General features: G+C 33.9%; 1 non-coding gene across 1 annotated transcript; it reads left to right on the forward strand.

Annotated features, from left to right (window-relative positions):
- The first annotated feature begins 22,976 nt into the window (after positions 1-22,976).
- On the forward strand, positions 22,977-23,083 carry LOC143639626 (U6 spliceosomal RNA). Its single transcript, XR_013154769.1, has one exon. It is a non-coding gene; the product is annotated as a U6 spliceosomal RNA (small nuclear RNA).
- The last annotated feature ends 1,597 nt before the right edge of the window (positions 23,084-24,680 follow it).

Here is a 24,680-nt window from a genome sequence, read left to right on the forward strand (position 1 = left end):
AGGCTATAAACAGTGCATTACTAAGGAGAACTGGCCTGAATGGAAGCATCTTATGTGTACTTTGAGCACTGATGATTCTATGAAAAAATAAGGGACTTCCTTACCTGATATTTAAAATTGGTCCATAAATATACACACATATACATTCACACATAAACACAGGCACATATATACAGGAGAGGCTCTGAAAGAGGTGCAAAGCATTATGAATTATACAAATCACAGGACATTTTGCAGTTGTAATTGCATAAATGATGGGGATAATTATTTTAATTATCAAAAATTAGAAAAATTAGAAATGAAGATATCAGGGATTGAACTTTTGACCACTTTGGAGAGCTGAGAAATATGCAACAATGGAGTGACTCCGAGAAAACAAAATTTGAGCAAAGACCTATATTTAATAGAGGAAGCCTTTTACTTATATGTGGTAAGGATATTCCAGGCATATTAAGCTAAAATAAATTGTTATGGGAGAGTCTATTGAGAAAAATATAGAGTCGTACTAGATTAGGTCAGAAAGTTAGATAGAGGTCAGATCTAGGAGAGCCTTCTAGGTCATATCAAAAACTTTCAGTTCTATGCTGAGCTTGATGGGGAAGTATTAAAAGAATTTGAGAAGAGAGTAATTGTGATCTAACATATATCTTAAAAGGACCAATGTTTTGGAACACTGTTGTGTTAAAAACAAATATCAGAAACTGGTTAGGAGGTATATCTGTCATCTAGTAGGAAAATTATGGCATGATGTATGCTTTAATTGCAGAGAAATTTATAGGAATGTGGATAGAGTTAAGGAAAACAACATGAGTTGGTGAAGCATCCATGAAACATTAATGGTTGAAAGACATTGTTGTTACATGCTGGATATTTTCCATTTTTCTACTTGAAATCCACACTTCATGCTTTTCCATCCAGCTTTGTGTAATAAGAATGTGATTCATAAAAACTCCAGTAAGCAGACTACTTTGTCATATGGTCCTTATTTAGACTTGGCAAATGCATGGTGATGGCAAATGGAGAGAGATATAAATGTTTTTATTATTTTAGGCTTTTCAGAGATGGTCTTTCTGAAAATATGACATTTGAGAAAATTATAAGATTAGACACAAGTTCAATTAAAATTGGCAAATTAGCAAGAGTCATAAATGTAGAAGCCAGAAATTGTGCAAAAAACACTAACAAGGCCCCCAAAACTTGCCATTGGTCATGCTACTGACAGAAACTTTTCTTAACTACATTGGAGTTAGAACACTTTTACTCAGTTGGGCTACATCTCTGAATCACCTGAAAAGCTTTAAAATTTAATGATGACTGGGTCCCACCCCAGAAATTCTTGTTTCATTGGACTTTGCAACAGTCTGGGTATTGGGGATTTTTAAAGCTCCCCAGTTGATTATAATGCAAGCTAAGGTTGAAAGTCATTGATTTATAAAGGACTAGAAAAGGCTTTGCCTAAAATTGATAGTTAACTTTAACCAATCTCCCCATTTGTATCTGTTTCATGGTTATTAATGAACCAATGTAGTCAAAGCCTATAGAAGCACATGAAATAAATGCATAAGCAGAACTAAAACCAACTTAACACTGAATATTGTTTCCACAATTCTAGAATATCTTAAGTGATGTCTGTCTGATTTTATTTGAATCCAAAAGATCAAGATAATCACCTCCTTATTTTTTCAACATTTTCATTATTCTTCATCTTGAGCTTATCTCAGGGGATAATTTAATGTCCTTAGAAACTAAAAAATTTAGAATTGGTCTAAAAGTCAAAATAGTGTATATTTTAAAAGAGGTCTTTTATTTTTTAAAGAGAAATTATGAGGCTGTTCTTCTTAACCCAAGATCAAAACTCCAGAGTCCAGATAGGTAAACCATCATTTCAGATGATTTATAAGCCACACTTACCAGCATGTGCAGCTTTTGGAATCTAAATTCACATGCTTGGAGAAAAGTGACTTGGAGAGAGGCAGCACCTAGTTTAAACTTGAATCATTAGCACTAACTTTCTGAGTAATCATCACAATAAGGCAAAAGATAGAAAATAAATTGACTCTAATATCCATGCGGGTAGGAGAAAAAGATAGATAATAGCTGTCTTTTCCTATAGTCTTCTTACACCGATAGATCCATTGAAAGCTTTTGATGTTTCAGAGTTTATTTTATTATAAACTAAATAAATGAGGCAGTCTGTTATTAGCATCTCCATTCAACTAAATGCTTGCTGCTAAGTAACACAAAACTGTGTTTTATGGTATATCATGAATATATCTTAAGTGATGTTTTCAAGCTAGATTCAAGATAAATTATTTTGAATGAAAATAATTCATCTCTATAAATGTGCTTTGATGTCAAAAGAAGTGAGGTTAAAAAATGTAAACATATTTATTCCAAGCAAGACCCATAATGATCTTGAAAATGTCAGATATAGACTGTACTTACTTTAAACCAATTAATGACCTTTTTCAAAATAACTTATTAAAGGAAAGTCTGGGAGATTTTAGCTTGTTTATTTTGTTTTCCTTTTAAAGTGTATTTTGAGCTAAGTTAGTGAAATTCTAAGAAATCCCTTTGCTTTTATGACTGCAATTCTCTTCTAGCATACAAACAAAGCATTTTGTAGCTAAACAATTTGATATTCTAGTCTCTTTCCTCCCATTTCTTTACTTTATATCTAAGGGTTTTACATTATCCACCTATAAAGCACATCTGGAAGATGACCTAAAAACAATCAACATGTCCAAGCTCTATTATAGTGACAAAAAATTTATTATTTTTCTACTACCACCTTGTATAAATAGATGCAACTGGAAAAGCAAATAATTACTGAACAATTATTTATTTTCATTATTATTTTATTTGTGTGAGACCTAAGAATTATGCTTAGAAATTTTATTTTTTTCTAAGGTCATGCAATCAGTGAAGGAACTATATACAATTCATATCATTCAGACACCAAAGCCTAAGTTCATGTCCTTCTACTGAGCCATGTTTTCTGGCAATCCCTTTTTAACCTATCTGGAAGGGATAACAGTATAATGGGAGAGAAGCAATGAGGACATAAACACATAACACTACTGAAATTTTATTTTATTTTATTTTTTTTTAAAGAAAGAGTGAGAGAGAGTGAGAAAGAGGGAGAGAGAGAGAGAATTTTAATATTTATTTTTTAGTATTTGGTGGACATAACATCTTTGTCTGTATGTGGTGCTGAGGATCGAACCCGGGCCGCACGCACGCCAGGCGGGCGGGCTACCGCTTGAGCCACATCCCCAGCCCTTGAGCCACATCCCCAGCCCATACCACTACTGAAATTTTAAAGTGGTAGTTGGGGCAGGCCCCAAATGGCTACAGTTAAGCTCTCTCACAGAGGCTTCTGTTGGGCTATGTTATGTTTTTATTGTGTAACCAAGACCATGAGTCAGCTACGTTATTGTTATTATGTGGCCAAGATAATGAATATTCTGAGTCAGCTTATATACTCAAGGTCATAAACATATCCTTGTGAGCATGTGCCCACTTATGTAATCTGTTGGCAGTGTTTCTTCTTTTGGTCTGTATATAAAAAAGGCCTATGAACATGGCTCTGGGGGCAGACTAGGAGATGTTTCTATCTCAGAATAAAGGATGACTGATATTCCCACAGTGCCTTGCATCTTCTTTCAACTGCTGGATCCTTGAACTTTGGTTCCTGGGCCTGAGCCTTTCCTTTCTCCTGACTATTGGTGAAGTCAGCAGGAGATTCTGCAGGTAAGAGATGGATACATCAAGCCTGGTGGACAGGAGGAATCTGTGGCCAACAAACATGAACATAGCACTCAGTCCATTAACATGAATTCCTGCATAGAGTTGGGATACAGTGACTGGGTTCCCTGTGAGCATAGAGAAGACATCTGATTCCCCTGTGATAAACATGAACCTAGTGAGGTGGAGTATGAACTGAGAAAAAGATCCCAGGCACCAGCCTATAGCTAAGGGCAGAAAAGGAAGTGGCAAAGCAGACAAGATGGCGAAATAGCCTGAGGAGCTGCACAAAAAGCCACCAGGGCTGTGGTATGAATATTTCTTATAGCTCTGAGGGAAAAAATCAGATGCAACTTTACCAGAGACTGTTGCAAGACAAGGAAGAGGCCTTGAGAGCCAGATTACAGTCACTGGAAGAGGATCTCAGTATCTTGAAAATATCCCTTGGCCTCTCCTGTAGTGTTGATGGAATCCAAGAAGGAGAAGATTAACACCTGCCAAGTCCACCCATGGTTCTGATGGGTAGCTGCTGGTAGGTCGGCCCAGGTAACCAAGTTCATCACATTCTACTGCCAAGTGGAGTTGGTAGACTTGGAAAAATAATTTAGACAGAGACCAAGAAAGCCCTGGCTGCTTTGTTGTTATGCCTGTGAGATTTAAGGGTGCCAGGAACCAACAGGGGCAAGATACCTCATGTGCTACATGTTATTGATCCTGAACAACCTTGTGACTTAGACATGCTAGGAATTGACAGGGGACAAAAAAAAAGAGTACAAATGAGTTAGAAGCTTCTCAGAACAAGGAAAAGCCCAAGTGTGTTAGGATCAAGGCGGACCAAGGGTCTTCAAGAGGTTCTAGGGTCTGTTACCTATGTGGGTGAACCAGAAACAAGTTCATAATTGGATCTAAAGCACCTATAATATTCAGTTTTTGGTTCACTGGTGACTTCAGCTGTGGACAACTGCCTATGTGAATGGCAGTGACTGTGAATTCAGAAATAGACACAATTTGTTTGACCATGGTACAACTCAAGAAACCTGAATGGTGATAGCAAATGAATTATCCCCCATAGTGATATGTACTTACAGTTGTATATTGGGAAAAAATTCTGTGGCAAGAGCTCTAGAACCTGTTTCACCGGAAACAGGTGACTATAGGGCATGTTACTGGCTGCATTTACTTTACTAGCCCAGGGAATGATGAAGCAGATCCTTTGGCTAGTGTGTGGTGGTTAGAGTAGGTGCCTGCTTCCCAACAACTTGGCCACTTGGTTGCACTACCACCTACAGCATGCAGGTGAAAATATTTGTTGAATGTAGTCAAACAATGTGGCCTCCCTTTAACATGGAATGCCCTGGTAAAGTCCTTCCAGGCATGTATGGTTTGTGCTTAGGGGTATCCACTCCCCATGCCATGCGGGAGCCAGGGTTGGCCAAATAATGCATGGTTGCACCCATTTGACATGATGTCAGGTTGAATACATTGGCCCTTTACCAAAGTCAGAAAAGGCCATGTTTGCCCTGATGAAGTGTATATGGATATAGGCTTGTTTTCCCAGTCCAGTGGTCAAGAGAATCAGCATATGGTGATTCACAACCTGATAGTGTGGATAGCCTTGTATGGCTGGCCCATCGCAATAAAAAATGACCAAGGTACTCATTACACAGATCAGCAATAGTCAACTCAATTACAGAATCAATAGAAGCTGCACATCCCATAACATCCACAGGCTGCAAGTACTTAAGATGGCAGTCAATCCACCTTCCATGAAGGGTAGACACAACATTTATGGGTAGTTGTGAGAGTTCTGAATGAGCATCCCCGGTGAGGGGGACCAGGTCCTGTGGAAGATTTGCCTAATTACACAGCAGCACCTATACAGGTCCAGGTGACAACGAAGGATGTTGTATTTAAATATGGATTTGGGAAACAAGGGAACATTCTTTTGCCTACTCCTATTGCATTGGATAGGGGGCAAACTGTGGACTGGACATGGCTTCCTGGATGATAAAGTCCCTCTACCTTCATTGTATAGTCCTGTTAGTCCCATGGGGAAACGTTTGGGGTGTGATCTCCTTGTGATGCTAGGGTAACTAGTGAATCCTCCCCCCACTGAATTTAAAGAGGATGTTTATTATTTTCATTTTGCCAATTGTGAGTTTCCAGGTGCTGGTGTACACAGAGCCTGTTGAAGTTCAGGAAAAAGCTGTACAAATATGGTATCTTCACACAGGGAAGTACCATAGACAGCTACTGTGCTTTCCTGGGACTCAAGCTAACATAATTTATCTGTGCTAGTGTCTGTAACTGCTTTGTCCTTTTGTCAATATATGTGTCCTCTGTAAAACTATCACAGACTGGGCACACATCTACACTAGAGTAGCAAACACTTGTGTCTTCTGAGTATACACCAAAATGCCTGAGAGTTCTACTGCTGGAATGCCCTGGAATATTCAATGTAGGGCCCTGGACAATTGGACATAGCTAGGAAAGAATTTGCTAGTACTTCAAAGTGAAATTAAACTAAGGCAACAATTGTGATAGCAATCCTGGCATGAGTTAATGCTTTTCACTCATGGATAGGGTATTTTGTTTGGGACAGTCTGGCTCTGAACCAAAAATATAGAGCTAAAAGCCCTGGTAGCCCCATGTTTGGAGAAAGTGAAATATAAAGAACCCGTGGGTTGGTTCCCTAGAGGTTTTTGTCACATTATTCAACCAAATGTCAATAGAGCAGGTATGACTATTATTCCAGTGCCTCATGGTACCCTGTGGGTTTGTGGCATACATGGATGTCCATACCTCCCATGGAACTAGACAGGGTGTTGCACATGAGATCATTCATATCTCCTGGTGACCAGCTGCAAAACATTGTTTCAGAAGCCCACTAACTGGGAGTCTATACAAGCCAATTACAGAGTGTGCTGGATACCTTGGTGGTATTATCCTCTGAATTTATTCCTCCAACAAGTTATGTCCTTAGTGATATGCAGATAACTTCCTTGGCTGAGCACAAATCTTTAGCTTTAAATCAAACAAATAAGGCTCTGTGTTAGGTAAATTAAGGAATGTATCAAATACATAAAGTGGTATTGCAAAATTGTATGGCACTTCACTGTTTGACAGAAGCACAGGAAAGAACATGTGCCACGTTTGGCATTAAATATTGTATATACATTACAGATCACTGCAAGAATATTACTATGGGTTTAGCACATATTACTTCTGAAGCAACAGACACATAGCAGTAGACTGGTGATCCTTTGCAGGAATGCTGGACTGGTTTAGGCACCACATGGAGGTGGCTTCTGGTAATAGTAGGTGGTAGTACTTGTTTCCTGGTTGTATATCATTGCAGCTTATATTGTTCTTTTGGCCTATGAATGTAGGGCTCTGCCCTCCTGACTAAAGGATTATTGCTGAAGAATTCAGACATGTAGATTGTACAACAAGGAATCCTAAAGGGTAGATTGTTAGGGAAAGTCTAAATGACTGTAGTTAGACTCCCTTGCTGAGGCTTCCAATGGGCTGTTATGTTTTTAGTTTGTAACCAAGGCCATAAATTGGCTGTGTTATGGTTGGTGTGTAGCTAAGGTAATGTGCACTCTGATTCAACATATGTGATGAAGGTCATAAACATTTTCTTGTAAGCATGCACCAACCTGTGGTAACCTATGGGCAGTGTGCCTTCTTTGTTTTCCTTGTATATAAAAATGGCCAACGGAAATGGCTTAGATGTGTTGGCTAAGGGCTATAGATGCCTCAAATTAAAGTATAAGCAATATTTCCACTGAGTGTTTAATCTTTTTTCAACTTCCAGATCCTTCAACCTTTGTTCCTAGGCCTGAGCCTTGCCCTTCCTCTGATAGTGATTCGGATTGTATCCACTAATCTATGGATATGTATCTTTTTCTGCAGTAATGTAAAATTAAAATGTTCTTTGGAATTATTTACTTTGTTTTTAATGACATGTTTTTACTGCACTATTTACAATAAAAAGTCTTTCATTTATTTTCTTAGTATTACTTTCCAAGAAAATTGAGGTTTATGTTAAATCAGATACCATTATTGATACTTCCTTTGTGTGGGCATTTATTCTTACTAGAACAAGGGCTACAAATATTTGAAACTTACTCAAACACACAAACTCTCTCTCTCTCTCTCTCACACACACACACACACACACTGCCTTAAAATTTGAGAGAAACCAATAGGCTACAATAAAAGAAGTCATCGTCAGTAGACCAAACTATGTGCAGACATTCCTTAAAATGCATTAATGACTGAGTTTCTTAAGAAAAAGGAAATTGCTCAATTTACTACTTTCTGTGAATTTTACCAACTTTACGGGAACAGAATACTAATATATCATGTTAATTACTAACATATTAGTATTCTGCTCAATATAACTATATAAAAATAATGAAATTGTATTACTAAAACTTTCTAATGATATAACAGCAAAAATTTAATATTGCTATATTAAATTATCCCTTTTCAAACACACACTTTTTTGTTTGAATAAGCTAGAATAAATAAGAATTAAATATTTACCTAGATTACTAAATATCTTTAGTTATAAAATATAAAAGCAGGTCTATGTCTATATATCTTAATTTCATTTCTCCATCTTTTTGCACAAATAGTAACACATGAATTATACTCTTCTGCAACTTAATTTTTCCAATTAGCAATATAGTTTAGCGATATTTCCAGTTCTATACATAAATCATTCCTTCATCCTGTTTTATGGGTGCACAATGTTCCATTGTGTGGATGTGTCATAATTTATTGACCAGTCTTCTCTTGATGCCTGCAATTAATAACCTTTTATATTTCATATATTATGCATGTCTAACTATCTCTGAAGAATAAATCAATTGGAGGGAAATTGCTAGGTATAAGGTTAAGTGCAATTGAAACTTGCCAAATTGCTTTCTCTATATGTTATCTCAATTAATACACTTAGAATAATTTATGAGAATTTGTTTCTCCACCTGAAGGCACCACAATCTTCCCAGGCTTATAAGTAACTCTTTCAGTGTTTCAACTAATATTTTGAAATCATCTTTGTTAATGTTCTTATATGTTTCTGTCACATCAAATTCATCAGACACTCTTGTTGGCTCAAACTGCAAAGTATATGAATAGTCTGACCCTTTACCACCTTCACCCTGTTCCAAACCACCATCAACTCTCATTTGAAGTAATGCAGTTGGTTCATAATTAGCCTTTCTATTTCAACCTCAAGCCCATACATACTCCTGTTATTTGTGTTGTAAGTTTTTGAAAATATAAATCCTTGCTAAAAACTCTTCACTTGTTTCCAATATCAATCAAAACAATAATTGAAGTTCTTAAAATAGGCCTCTATATAATTTGGACATTTTTAAGGAACAACTTTTGCTATTGTCCTTCTTTTGGGCCACCTGATATTTTATCCTAACTTATTTTTGGCAACTTTCCATTTATTCTGTTTCTCTATATAGATATCCCTTCTGCATATAAATTTGTATGGTCTAAAATTTGCTGTAAGGATTTTGTAAAGATTCTCTAATTAATGCCCAAATCAGACCAAGGACACATAAAGGAAACAAAACTTAGAAATAAAACCAATACCCCTGATGAATTTAGATATAAAATCACTTAATAAATATTAGCAAATTGTGTTCAACAGCACATTAAGAAGATTGTACACTGTGAACAAGCTAGTTTTATTCAGAGATGCAATAATGTTTCAATGTGTGGAAATCAATAAATGTAACTCATCACATCAATAGACTCAAAGATAAGAATCATATGATCATCTCAATACACACAGAAGATGCATTAGACAAAATACAGCACTCCTTCATGTTCAAAACACTAGAAAAACTAGGGATAACAGGAACATATCTCAAAATCATAAAGGCTATCTACGCTAAGCCCCAGGCCAATATCATTCTAAATGGATAAAAATGAAGGCATTTCCTCCAAAAACTGGAACAAAAGAGGAATGCCCTCTTTCACCACTTCTATTTAACATAGTCCTTGAAACACTGGCCAGAGCAATTAGACAAAAAAAAAAAAGAAATTAAAGGATACATATAGGAAAAAAAACTTAAATTAGCACTGACAATATGATTCTATAACTAGAAGACCCCAAAAACTCCACCAGAAAACTTCTAGAACTAGTAAATGAATTGAGAAAAAATGGCAGGTTATAAAATCAACACACATAAATAAAAGGCATTTCTGTATATCAGTGACAAATCCTCTGAGAGGGGAAATGAGGAATCCTACCCCATTTACAATAGCCTCAAAAAAAATATTTGGGAATCAAATTAATGAAAGAGGTGAAAGATCTATACAATGAAAACTATAGAACCCTAAATAAAGAAATCAAAGAAGACCTTAGAAGATGGAAAAATCTCCTTGCTCTTGGATAGGCAAAATTAATATTATCAAAATGACCATACTACCAAAATCACTATACAGATTTAATACAATTACAATCAAAATCCCAATGACATTACTCATAGAAATAGAAAAAGCAATCATAAAATCCATCTGCAAAAATAAGAGACCCAGAATAGCTAAAGAAATCCTTAGAAGGAAGAGTGAAGCAGGTGGCATCACTATACCAGATCTTAAACTATACTTCAGAGCAATAGTAACAAAAACAGCATGGTATTGGCACCAGAACAGATTGGTAGACCAATGGTACAGAATAGGGGACACAGAGACTAACCCACAAAACTACAATTATCTTATATTAGACAAAGGTACCAAAAACATGCATTGGAGAAAAGATAGCCTCTTCAACAAATGGTGCTGGGAAAACTGAAAATCCATATGCAACAAAATTAAATTAAATCCCTATCTCTCACCATGCACAAAACTCAATTCATAGTGGATCAAGGACCTAGGAAGTAAACCAGAGACTCAGTGTTTAATTGAACAAAAAGTAGGCCCTAATCTTCATCATGTGTGATTAGGCACCAACTTCCTTAATAAGACTCATATAACACAAGAAATAAAACCAAGAATCAATAAATGGGATGGTCTCAAACTAAAAAACTTTCTTATCAGCAAAAGAAACCATCTGTGAGGTGAATAGAGAGCCTACATCTTGGCAGCAAATTTTTACCACTCACACATTAGATAGAGCAGTAATCTCTGGGGTATATAAAGAACTGAAAAACCTAAGCACCAAAAAAATAAAACCCAAATAACCCAATCAATAAATGGGCCAAGGACCTGAACAGACATTTCTCAGAAGAGGATATTCAATCAATCTACAAATATATGAAAAAATGTTCATCTTCTCTAGCAATTAGAGCAATGGAAATCAAAACTACTCTATGATCTCACTCCAGTCAGAATTGCAGCTATTATGAAGACAAACAACAATAAATGTTGGCAAGGATGTGGGGAAAAAGGCACACTCACACATTGCTGGAGGGACTGCAAATTGGTGCAGCCAATATGGAAAGCAGGAGATTCCTTGGAAAACTTGGAACAGAACCACAATTTGACCCAGCTATCCATCTCCTCAGTCTATAGCCAAAGGTCTTAAAAATAGCATACTCTAAGATATGATCTCACTCCAGTCAGAATGGCAGCTATCATGTACACAACAATAAGTGTTGGTGAGGATGTGGTGGATAATGTACACTCTTATATTGCTGATGGGACTGCAAATTGGTGCAGCCAATATGGGAAGCAATATGGAGATTCCTTGGAAATCTGGGAATGGAACCACCATTTGACTCAGCTATCCCTCTTCTCAGTCTATACCCAAAGTACTTAAAATCAGCATACTATAGGAACACAGCCACATCAATATTTATAGCAGCACAATTCACAATAGCTAGACTGTGGAACCAACTTAGATGCCCTTCAGTAGATGAATGGATAAAAAAATGTGGCATATATACACAATGGAATTTTACTCAGCAATAAAAGAGAATAAAATCATGGTATTTGCAGGTAATGGATGCTTTTGGAGAAGATAATGCTAAGTGAAGTTAGCCAATTCCCCTAAAAAACAAATGATGAATGTTTTCTCTGATATAAGGTGATTGACTCATAGTGGGGTAGGGAGAGGGAGCATGGGAGGAATAGATGAACTCTAGATATGGCAGAGGGGTGGGAGGAGAAATGTGATGGACATCATTATCCAAAGTACAAGTAGGAAGACATGAATTGGTGTGAACATACTTTATATACAACCAGATATATAAAAAATTGTGCTGTATATGTGTAACAAGAATTGGGATGGATTCCAATGTCATGTATTTAAAAAATAAAAGCAATTAAAAAAGAAAAAAATAATTCAAAACACTTTACATGAAAAAATCATAATACCCAATTAATAAGTTGGCAAATGAATTAAACAAATACTTCTAAAAATATATAAATGACCAAAAATTCATGCAAAAATCTTTAAAGCCATTAACATCTAGGGAAATGCAAATAAAAAACTACATTGAGATTTCATCTCATACCAGTCAAAATTTCATTCACCAATAATACAAATAATAATAAATGCTGGAAAGGATGTAGAAGAAAAAAAGCTTTTATACCTTTGGTAGGATTGTAAATTTGTACAACCATTTTGAAAATCAGTCCACATAAACTAGGAATGGGCTGGGCATGGTGGTGAATGCCTATAATCCCATTGACTCATGGCTCTGAAGTAGGAGGGTTTCAAGTTCAATGCCTGCTTCAGCAACTTAATGAGGGCCTAAGCAACTTAATAAGACTCTGTTTCAAAATCATAAAGAAAAAAAATGGTGTGGATGTAGCTCAGTCATAAATTGGCCCTGGGTTAAAGATCCAATGCCAAAAAAAAAAAAAAAGACTATGCATGAAACCATTATATTATCCAGCTATACCACTCCTCAGTATTTATCATGAAGAATTAAAATCATCATATTACAGTGATATATGCATACCTATGTTTATAGCACCACAATTTACAGCAGCCAAACTATAGAACCAGACTAGGTGGTTTTTATGGAACCATCCATAAGTGGGGTGAATTGATAAAAAAAAAGGAAAAAAAACCCACATGCTGTATATATAAAATTGAGATTTATTCAGATATTAAAATTGAACTTATATCATTTGTGGGAAAATGTATGGAACTACAGACCATTATGTTAAGCAAAATAAGTAAAACTCATAAAGGCAAGCAGCGTATATTTTCTCTCATAAGCAGAAGCTATAGAGGAAAAAGGAAAAGTAAAGGTTGTGGGGGATTTCATGGAAATCAATGGAAGATCAGTGGAAGAAAGAGTCCAGTGGGTGGGAGTCAGGGAGGAAAGGGGAAAGTGCTGGGAGGGTAATATCAGCCTAATTATATTTTTTATATTTTGTGCATGTACAAATATGTAACAACAAATCCTATCATTATGTACAACTATAATACACCAATAAAAATGTGGAAAAGAAAAAAATATTCTTCTATTAGCAGTCTTCATATTGATTAGTTAAATAGTAAAGAATTCTATTGGCTTGCTATATGTTTGGGAGGCTTTGCATAAGCTAGTGAAGACAATGTTTTCATCTATGTCTATGGATGTTTCCAAAGAAAAGGACATAGGTTATGCAGCCATTCCTCACATGCTCACCACAACCTGTAATATAGTAGTAAATGGCAATTTCTTCCATGATTTTAACATCTTTTCAATTAAAACTTTCTCATATCTTTGTACAGTTGTCTCAAAAAACCTTTGCCTATTAACATGCCCCTATCTCTAAAGAGCAAATATCATAGAAAAGTAAGGCTTTGAAACCATTTGGAAAAGAAGTTATAGCCTTGAGGCTAGAGAATTTAATTTAATTTTTATAACCTCCGCTGACCATATGAATTGTAGCCACTTAAATGACAAAATGTGCGGTGTGTCTGATTTTCATAAAAATGTGTAAGAAACTCATTGGCTTTTGCAGCGTGGTTTTGGTATAATGTTGCCTAGAGGTAGGGAGGAGTGAGGTATCTTTAAAAACCACTGCTGATTTTACTTCTTTAGGTGTCATCCAAAATATGTATTATGAAATATTTAAAATATACAAAATGCCCAAGGTTGACTAAATAAATTTCCACTTCCTTACTTAAAAAATAAAATATGACAATGATATTTGAAAGTCCCAGAATACTTCTACATAATTATTTTCCCCTCTCATTCTCCATGCTTACTTTGGACCTGACACCAGGTTAATCATTATTCTGAATTGGTGTTTATTATACATTTTCTGGGAAGAAAAAAACTGGTTGTTTATCATATGAATTTGTTATCTCCTGTCTCAGCCTACTTTATCAAAATATATTTCATTCCCTCTTAATTAAAAATGCATTCTTTTAGCTTTTACTGTTTACCATTAAAAAATTTAAACAGAGATATAACATTATATTTCAATTGAAAGAATAATTTTACACATTGGTTATTGTTGCCCTTTCATGTCAGTATAAATGAAAGTAGGAGATACTCAATAGTATATTGGACTGACAGAGATTTATTTTTCAACTTATTGGATAAGATGTGATAACTCAGGAAAGGTAGCACTAAAAGATTGTAATGTCATTAAAAGAGAATAAAATTATGGCGGTTGTAGGTAAATGGATGGAGTTGGAGAATATCATGCTAAGTGAAGTATGCCAATTTCAAAAAAACAAAGGACGAATGTTCTCTCTGATAAGTAAATTCTGATCCATAATGGGGGGTGGGGAGTGCATGGGAATATAGAGGAGCTTTGATTGGGCAAAGGGGGAGAGGGGTGGGGGCATGGGGGCAGGAAAGACGGTGGAATGAGATGAATATCATTATCCCAGGTCATATGGTGCAAGTCCACATCATGTATAGCCATAGAAATGAAAAGATGTGCTCCATTTGGTTATAATAAATTGAAATGTATTCTACTGTCATATATACCTAATTAGAACAAATAAATAAATAAGTAAAATAAAAGATGATAATATATATTTTTTTCTGTTCTGGGGAATAAATTTAATTTTATTTTAGCTCTTCACGCAAAATACTTTTTCCCAGGATATACAGATTTGGCATCTTAGTTCTTTTTGCAAAAGCTGGATTTTTGGTCCAGTCTTGTTTTAAGACATAGAATAATTACTGAAGGTTATTTTGTTTTGTACAAATATGTTGTATTTTTAAATCTTTCAGTACTGTCTTTTTAGCTTGTTAAAATTTTAGAATGTTGTTTCTTATATTATTTCTTCAAATATCCCAACATGATCAATTTGCTAATGATTATTACCAATTATATTGTCACTATTTCCTTGATTTAAACAAAGACATAAGATACCTGTTTTTATGTAATTATCAACTTATGTGAAAAGGGTAAGCATGTGCTTTACATATCTGAAAAGGGTTGTTAAAATTGTAATCTCGAATTCTGAAAGTACTTATTATAGATACCGTTTATACATTCTAAATTGGAATTTCCACATAGCATCTCATTTACTTCTACAGGTATCTTTAAAGTCCAAGAAAGTGTCCTATTCTGTTGATTTTTTTGAAATATTTGCATTCAACAATTTCTGATTCATTTCTTTCCATGTGGATAAATTTTCTCTCTTTACATTCATCAAAGTAAGGTTTCTGCTCTGTCATGTAAGGAGCTTAGAAGTTACCCATCCATATTAACATAGAATAAAAAGCTGAACAAACTGAAAAATCAGCTATTAAGAGAATTCAGATCCAATGAAAAACTGCTGTTCCCTACAAACTTGAGGGACAGACAGGCAGATACAGGTAATCATAACATAACTGTGAAAAAAAAAAAAAAAACACTAACAAAATTCACCACAAGGATGAATGCTAAGGTAGGAAAACAGGAAATGTAATTCATGAATTGCTGAAGGTTCTATAATGGACAAATCTGAGAGAAATTTCAGGGTGAGCCGGTAATAATCATTTTCCCCTCCACACACATACTTTTGTGTTTTACCTCTAGGATTGTTACTATGTTCTCACAGTTAATATGAGAAAAAAAATCCCTTGTGCTTCTAGCAGGGGGAAGTTAAAGGAAATTACTTTGGAATATATAAGAACATTTTATACTTCTAAACACCACCTATTCTAAGGAGAAACTTATAAGAGTCTAACTTGGTGAGTTTTATTAGAGCCTAGCCTAATTAGGGGAAGGATAATATCAAAATCTAACAAGGTTTAGCCTTGTACATGGTGGATAGGAAAAATGTGACTCTAGCCCAATCTAAATACAGTAACTCACCTAAAGAGGGAGAAAAATGTAAGAAGCATTAGTGAATTTCTCAGGTCAGGGTCATAGACTCACTATAAGACAGAACAAATCATGGTACTACAAAATGCTTTCTTCACACCTTGCAAATTATTGCAACTCTATTAAAGGTCTATTTATCCCAGTTCCTTTACCAAATATGTCATATACAGCTTCCAATAAAAATACAAGACAAGTTCTAAAGTAAAAACATTTTGAAGAGAATAAACGAGCATTGGATCCAAGAACAGATATAGAAAATATGTTAAATAGGTTAAAAATATGTTAAATAGGTTAAAATATGTTTAATAGGTTAAAAATATTTTATTAGTAAACTAAAGAGTTTAAAGGAAAAATTGGACTACATGCAAAAACATATCTAGTGTAAGAAGAGATATGGATGCTTTTTAAAAACCAAAAAGTGATACTAGAGGTCAGAAAAACTAACATAAATAAAGAACATCTTTGTTAGGCTTAAAAGTAGACTGGACATGGTTGTGGAAACATTTTTTTTCACTTAGGCATATGACAATAAAACTTCCAAAATTGAAAAACAAAGAGAAAAAAAAACATGGGGAAAAACAGAACAAAATATGCAGTAATTATGGGAAAATGACAAAAGTTTAAGAATACCAGAAGGAGAAGTAACAACAGAATATGAGATATATCTGAAGCAATAATGACTAGAATTTCCCGAAATTAGTATTAGACATAAAAGTACAGATACAGAGAGTAGAGAACACTAAGAAAGATAAATGGCAAAAACCACATGTAGGCATACCACGTTCAAACTGCAAAAACATAAAAATAATGACAAATCTTAAATACAGCTTGAAAAATAAAAGGAGAAACTTTTCAAGAAAGCCAGAGGCAAAAATACCTCATTTATAGAGAAGCAAAAATAACAATTACATCCAGTTTCTTAGAAATTATATAAGCAAAAATACAGAGTGAAATGTACAGTGTTGAGAGGAAAATATAAATATCTAGAGGTCTATAAACTGCAAATATCTTTCAAAAATGTAACATAAATAAAGGCTTTCTCAGACAAACAAAAATTGAGGGAATATATGGCTAGTAATTCTGTTGCAGAAAAGATTAAAAAAGAAATTCTTCAGAGAAGGAAAATAATGTTAAGTTTGGAACATCAGATCTATACACAGAAAAAAGAATGCCAGAGATGGATAGTTTAAGGTAAAATAATAACTTTTACTTTTTAAATTTTTAATTGCTGTAACAAATAACACTCTTTTCAATATAACAATAGCTAATATGTATTTGATAATTTTTTAGTCAGCTTTTGTATTTTTGTGGCCCAAATACCCAACCAGAACAATTTAGAGAAGAAAAGTATATTTGGAGCTCCAGGTTTTAGAGCTCCCAGTCCATAGATGGCCAATTCCATTGCCCTGGGCATAAATGACATAGCACATTTTGAGAGAAAGACCCAATTGCTCAGTTTATGCAGATGTTAGGAGGAGGTATTGAAGAGGCCTCAGGAAGACACCCACTTCCAGGGCACATCCTCAGGGACCCATCTCCTTCAACTCTGTCTCACCTACCTAGTTTCACCACGTAGTCAGTACATTTAAACGAGATGGACAGATTAGTTTATAACTCTCATAGTCCACTCATTTCACCACTGAATATTTTCGCATTAACAAGAGCTTGGGGGGAACACTATATAACACTATATAGGAAGATGTGTGTGTGTGTTTGTGTGTGTGTGTGTGTGTGTGTGTGTGTGTGTATGTGTGTGCTTGAAATGCAAGGGATGGGAAGAAAAAATTAGGAATCTTAATTTTGTACTTCTAAGGATTGAACCTGGAGCCTTTTGTGTTCTAGGCAAGTGTACAGCCCATTGTGTCACATAACTAGCCCAGGAATATATATTTTCTAAGGTACTGAAAATACCTGTGAAGCAGTATAGTATTGAAAACGGATACAGATTAGTGGTAATTGTCTATACAAACAACAAGAAAACCACCAAAAATGTTAAAAAATATAAGTGATATGCTAAGAAAGGAGAGAAAAAATGGAATTATAAAATGCACAAAGGGCATAAAATTATGCAAGACAAAAACATAACAAAAAGGACAATAGATAAAAAAAATAGTGACAAATTATTAGAGTAGAAATAGTAATAAATAATTAAACTACATCAATGATTACCTTAAATGTAAAGGCTCAAATACACCAACTTAAAATCATAGTCTGTGAAGAGTGGATACTGAAACAAGACCCAACTTTTGTTCATTAAAAAAAAAAAAAACACTTTAATTGTGAAGACATTTAGATTAAAAAAAGGGATGGAGAAACACATGACAAGATAACACTAACCAAAAAATAAAAGAGTGGCTGTAATGATTTCAGAGAGGAAGAGTTTGGAGAATGGAAAGTTAACATGGATAAAGAGGGGCACTGCATGATAAAGATATCAACACTACAAGAAGATATGACAATACTTAATGTATATGCACCAAAAAACAGAATATAAAAACATATGCAGGGCTGGGTTGTAGCTCAGTGGTAGAGTGTTTGCCTAGCATGTGTGAGGCACTGGGTTCAATTCTCGGCATCACATATAAATAAAGATCCATTGACAACTAAAAAAAAAAATAAGAAGAAGAAGAATATTTTAAAAACCATACCCATTAATACCTAATAAAATTGTATGGTAAAATAGATGAGCTCTCTTAGCTGAATATCTCAAACCTCCCTATCAAAACGAATATATCCAGTAGCAGAAAATTAGTAAATAGTTCAACTCAACAATACTATCTATCAGTGAACAGTATCTAATGGTCATCAGTAGAGTATAGATTATATGCTTTTCTCAAGTTATGTGTAACATTTACTAAGGTAAACTAAATTCTGAGCCACAAAATGTACTTTAACAAATTAAAAAAAAATATATAAATCATACAGCATCTTCTCTCAGACACAATGAAATTAATCAAGAAATTAATAACAGAAAAATACTTGAAAATCTGAAATACTTGGAGATTAAGCAATCCACTTCTAAATAACACATGGGTAAAAAGAGAAAGCTTATGATAAATTTTAAAAATATTTTGGACTAAATGAAAAAAAATACAATTTTTCAAAATTTGTGGAATGCACCAATGTAGCGAGTACTTAGAAATGAAATTATAAAAAAAGAATGCATATGTCAGAAAAGAAGAGCTCAACCATCCAAACTTTTATTTTAAACATACACACACACACACACACACACACACACATACACACAAATAATATAATTCAAAGTAATCATAAGAAAGAAAAAAGAAAGAAAGAAAGAAAGAAAGACCAGGATTAAATAAAATCAAAACAGCAAAACAATATATATATAGAGAGAGAGACAAAGAAAAAGTCTGGTTCATTAAAAAGATAAATAAAATTGACAAATCTTCAACCTGGCTAAATAAAAAAAAGAAGTAAAAATTACTAATAAAAGAAATGAAGGAGAGGGCATCACTACAGATACCATGGACATTAAAGGAATTATAAGGAAATATTATGAATAATATATTTCCACAAATTTTTAACCTACCTAAAAATAGAGCAATTTTGAAAAAAATTAGCCCACATCATTAAAATAAAAAATTATTATAAGAAGAAATAGACAATTTGACTAAGCCCATATATATTAAATTATTATTAATTTTCCAAAATAGAGAGCACAAAGTCCAAATGAGCTCACTGGTGGATTGTACCAAAATTTTCCGAAGGAAAGTATATCAGGTCTCTATAATCTCATCCAAAGGATAAATTTGGAGGGAGTAAATATCTCCTAAATTATTCTATGTGGTCAGTTTGGGTTTGTTTTATAAACAGACAAAGTTATTACTAGAAAACGTAATTCCAGACCAATATCTCACATGACCATAGGTACAAATATCCTCAATAATCATTAGCAAATCAAACTCAACAAAGTACAGAAATAAGTATAAACCACAACCATATGGAATTTCTTCCAGATACACACGGCTGGTTAAACAATTTTTTTAAGTTGTAGTTGGACATAATACCTTTATTTTGTTAATTATTTTTTTAATGTAGTGCCAGAATAGAACCCAGTGCCTCACACATGCTTGGCAAGCACTCTACCACTGAACCACAACCCCAACCCTGGTTATGTATTTGAGAATAAATTAATGTAATTCATTGTATCTATATGCTAAAGGAGAAAAATCACATGCTTATATCAACAAGCACAGAAAAATCATTTGACAAACTTCAACATCTTTCATGACAAAAACCTGCCAATGAGCAAGGAACAGAGGAAAAGTTCACCAACTTGATATAGAAAATTTACAAACAGGGATGGGGTTGTGGCTCAGCAGTAAAGCACTTGCCTAACATGTGCAAGGCCCTGGGTTTGATCCTTGGCACCACATAAAAATGAATAAATGAAATAAAGGTACTGTGTCCAACTGTGACTAAAATAAATAAATAAATAAGTAAAATTTACAAACAAAAAAATTCTTATAGACAACAGCACCCTATATGGTAAAAATAACTTGCTTATATGCTAAAATCAATAACTCCATTTCAAAATCATTCTGGAACTCCTAACTTGTGCAATAATAAAATAAGATGAAATTAAAGGTGTACAGATTGGAAAAAAAAGAAATATAATTGTGATTGTTCACAGATGACATGACCATCTATGTAGAAAATGCATAATAATGAACAAGAATGACAATAAAATACACCTTATGGAACTAATAATCAATAAAAGATTTATAGAATATAAAGTTAATAGAATAATATTGTTTTTCCAAATATCAGCAATTAACAAGTGAAATTTGAAATTCAAAACACATTGCCACTTACATTATTCCTCACAAAAATTAAACTCATAGATGTAAATACAACAATAAATGTACAAAACCATGTTAATATTAAAAACCCTATGAACCCTGATAGGATAATCCAAGGACTAATTATGTGGAGATATATTCCATATTCATGGAAATGAAACATCAGTTTTTTTCTTTATAGTGTCTCTCAATTTTGTCAAGATGTTAGGATTTACCAGCATGGACTAAAGGTTCAACCCAATCCCAATAAAAATCTCAGAGAATTATTTTATGGTTATTGACAAACCAATCACACAGTTTATACAAATATATATGAAAAAAGACCTGCAATAGCCAACACGTGTTATACTTCTTTTTTTTTAAAAAAAAAAAAGAGAGAGAGAGAGAGAGAAAGAGAATTTTTTTTAATATTTATTTTTTAGTTCTCGGTGAACACAACATCTTTGTTGGTATGTGGTGCTGAGGATCGAACCCGGGCCGCAGGCATGCCAGGCGAGCGCGCTACCGCTTGAGCCACATCCCCAGCCCACGTGTTGTATTTCTGAGGATTGAACCTAGGGCTGAATACTGAAGGAGAACAAATTTGGAGAAATTACAGCACCTAACCTCAAGACTTACTATATTTGAAGTAATTATGACAATATGGATTTGTGAAAGAATAGGCAGATCAGTGAAACTAGAGAAACCAGGAATGGATTCACAAAAATATGAACCTAAAGATAAAACACAAAACTATGTAATTCTTAGAAATTTACATAGAAGACAACCTAGATGATCTTGGTTTATGTTGGTGACTTTTTAGATATAGGATCAAAGGCATGATTCATGAAAGAAATGATCAGTAAGCTGGACTTCACTAAAATTAACAACACCCTATAGAATATACTTCAAAGAAAATAACATAAAAAGCAAGCCAAAAACTTTTTAAAAATTTACAAAATGCACATCGTATGCAGTACTGTTATTTACAACACAATGTGAGTTCTTAAAACTTAACAGTAATAAATGGAACAAGTTGATTCAACAATGGAATGAGGGTCTGAATAGGTATTTCTTTAAGGAAAATATACAGAAGGCAAAATAAGAATATGAAAAAAATATGATTCTTCATCATCATATTTCATTAAGGAATCACAAATTAAAACAATGAGATACAACTATTAGCAAGCCAATATCACCAGGAACTCTCTTATTCATTTGTTGGTGGAATTGCAAAATAGTACATAGAATTTCTTCAGTGGTTTTATAGTTTCTGAATATAAAAATTTATGTACTTACCATATGATTCAGCAGTTACACCATTCAGAATTTATACAGATGAATTGAAAACCTATGCCCACATGAGAACCTGCACAGGGATGGTTATAGCATCTTTATCCACAATTGGCAGCACTTCAAAGTGAGTAAGATGTCTTAGAGAGTATTGGATAAATAAACTGTGATGTATCCAGACAATGGAATAATATTTGGCAGTAAAAAGAGTGAATTGCCAGTTCATAAAAAGTTATGGAGAAAATATAAATGCATATTATTAAGCAAAAGAAACCAACATGACTCCAAGAATATGACATACTGTAAAAGGTAAACAATTGATGTAATAATAAATAACTAATTTCAAAGAGTGTAGGAGAAGTATAAATAAAATGATCACAGAGAGTTTTTAGACCAGTGTAACTATTTTGTGCAACACTCAGTTGAGGACAAATCATTAAACCTTTGTCATAACTCACAGAATGTACAAGTCTGAGAATGAAATAATGTAAATTATGGTGTTTGTTTCAGAATTATTTAGAGATTCATCAATTATAACAATTGCATCACTTTCATACTGGATTTTGTTAATGAGGGAAGCTGTTTTTATGTGGGGAAAATGAGTATATAAACCGATCTGAACTTGTTCTAAATTTTTTTTTTATGGAGTCAAACATTCTTGAGAAAATTTGAAAGCCAAAAGTCAAAGTATTACTTTCTTGATTTAAAAAAGTGAATTTAGAATTATTACACTTATCAGAAGGTTGTATCTTTACATCAAAAATACTGGTGTGTGAATTGTGATACAAACTATGATATTCAGCTAACCAGGACATCATTTATCCACAAATTTGTAGAATCATTATCTTTTCTCTAAGACATAGTCCATATAAAGATTGGAGATTGGTGTTTGCTTCAGCAGCGCATATACTAAAATTTGAACCATACAGAGAATATTAACATGGCCCCTGTGCAAGAATGACATGCAAATTTGTGAAGCGTTACATATTTTTCTGAACAGACAACTTCTCAGAAGATGATATACAATCAATCAAAAATATATGAAAAAATGTTCAATATTTCTAGCAATTAGAAAAATGCAAATCAAAACTACTCTAAGATTTTATTCACTCCAGTCAGAATGGCAGCTATTAAGAATACAAACAGCAACAATAAGTGTTGGCAAGGATGTGGGGAAAAAGGCACACTCATACATTGCAAATTGGTGCAGCCAATATGGAGACCAGTATGGAGATTCCTCAGACAACTGGGAAAGGATATTGGATTTTATCAACAATATCTGTTTTTAAGATTTGTGTTGTAACATATATCTGTACTTTTGTTTTTATGGTTGGATGATATCCCATTGTGTGAACATACCAAATTCTTTTATATATTTTACATATTCTTTTTATATACCATATACAACAATTGTTCCTGAATCTGTTAGTCATTTGTGTTTTAATTCTGTTGATGTGCCTATCATATTATTGATATGCATATGTTGAACAATAGTTCATCCCTAAGACGAATACCACTTGATCGTACTGACAAAGGTTTATAATATGGTATGGGATTCAGTGTGCTACTACCTTTTTATTTTATTTTATTTTAGTTGTAGATAGACACAATACCTTTATTTGTTTATTTTTATGTAGTGCTGAGGAGTGATCCAAGTGCCTCAGACATGCTAAGCAAGTGCTGTACCACTGAGCCACAACCCCAGTCCATTGTGTGTGTGATAGTATTTTCTTGAGGAATTTTGCATTTATATTCATAGACAATATTGGCCTATAGTTTTCTTTTTTCATTGTTGTTTTGCCCTCCTCTGATTTTCTTATCATGGTAATGATGGCCTCATAGAATGTGCTTGGGAGAATTTCTCTTCTATTTTGTTTGAATAATACAAAGATATTTGACATTAATTCTTATTTATATATTTGTAAGAACTCAGAAGTGAAACTATCTAGTCCTTATCAAAGAATTGTATAATAAAACCATTGAGATATGATCTCACCCCAGTAAGAATGGCTATTATCAAAAAGACTAAAGGTCAAGTGCTAACAAGGATTTGGAGAAATAATAACTCTGGCACACTATTCTTTGGAATAGCAATTAATACAGCTATCATGGAAAATAGTAAGGATGTAATTCAATAACTTGAAATGGAACTTTGATATGATCTAGCAATGACACCACTAGGTGCTTATCCAAAGAAAATGAAACCAGTATGTGAAAGATATCTGCACTTCCATGTTCACTAAAGCATTATTCACAATAGCCAAAAAATATAAATGACCTAAATGTTCATCAACTGTTAAGTGGATAAATACATGATATATATACACATACATACCAAATAAATTACTATTTGGCCATAAAATTGAATAAAATATGTCATTTGAAACAAGATGTAGGGGAATGAAGAACATTATATTAGGTGAAATAAGTTGCATACAGAAAGGTGAATACTGTATCATCTCATTCTTATTTGTACTCTAAAATATTTCATTGCACAGAAGTTGAGAGTAAAATGGTCATTATTAGAGGCTGAGGCCACTAGTGTGGAGAAAACACTACCATGATTTACTGATTGCTGTAGATAAATAA

The sequence above is a fragment of the Callospermophilus lateralis genome, chromosome X (assembly GCF_048772815.1).
Source record: "Callospermophilus lateralis isolate mCalLat2 chromosome X, mCalLat2.hap1, whole genome shotgun sequence".
NCBI lineage: Eukaryota > Metazoa > Chordata > Mammalia > Rodentia > Sciuridae > Callospermophilus > Callospermophilus lateralis.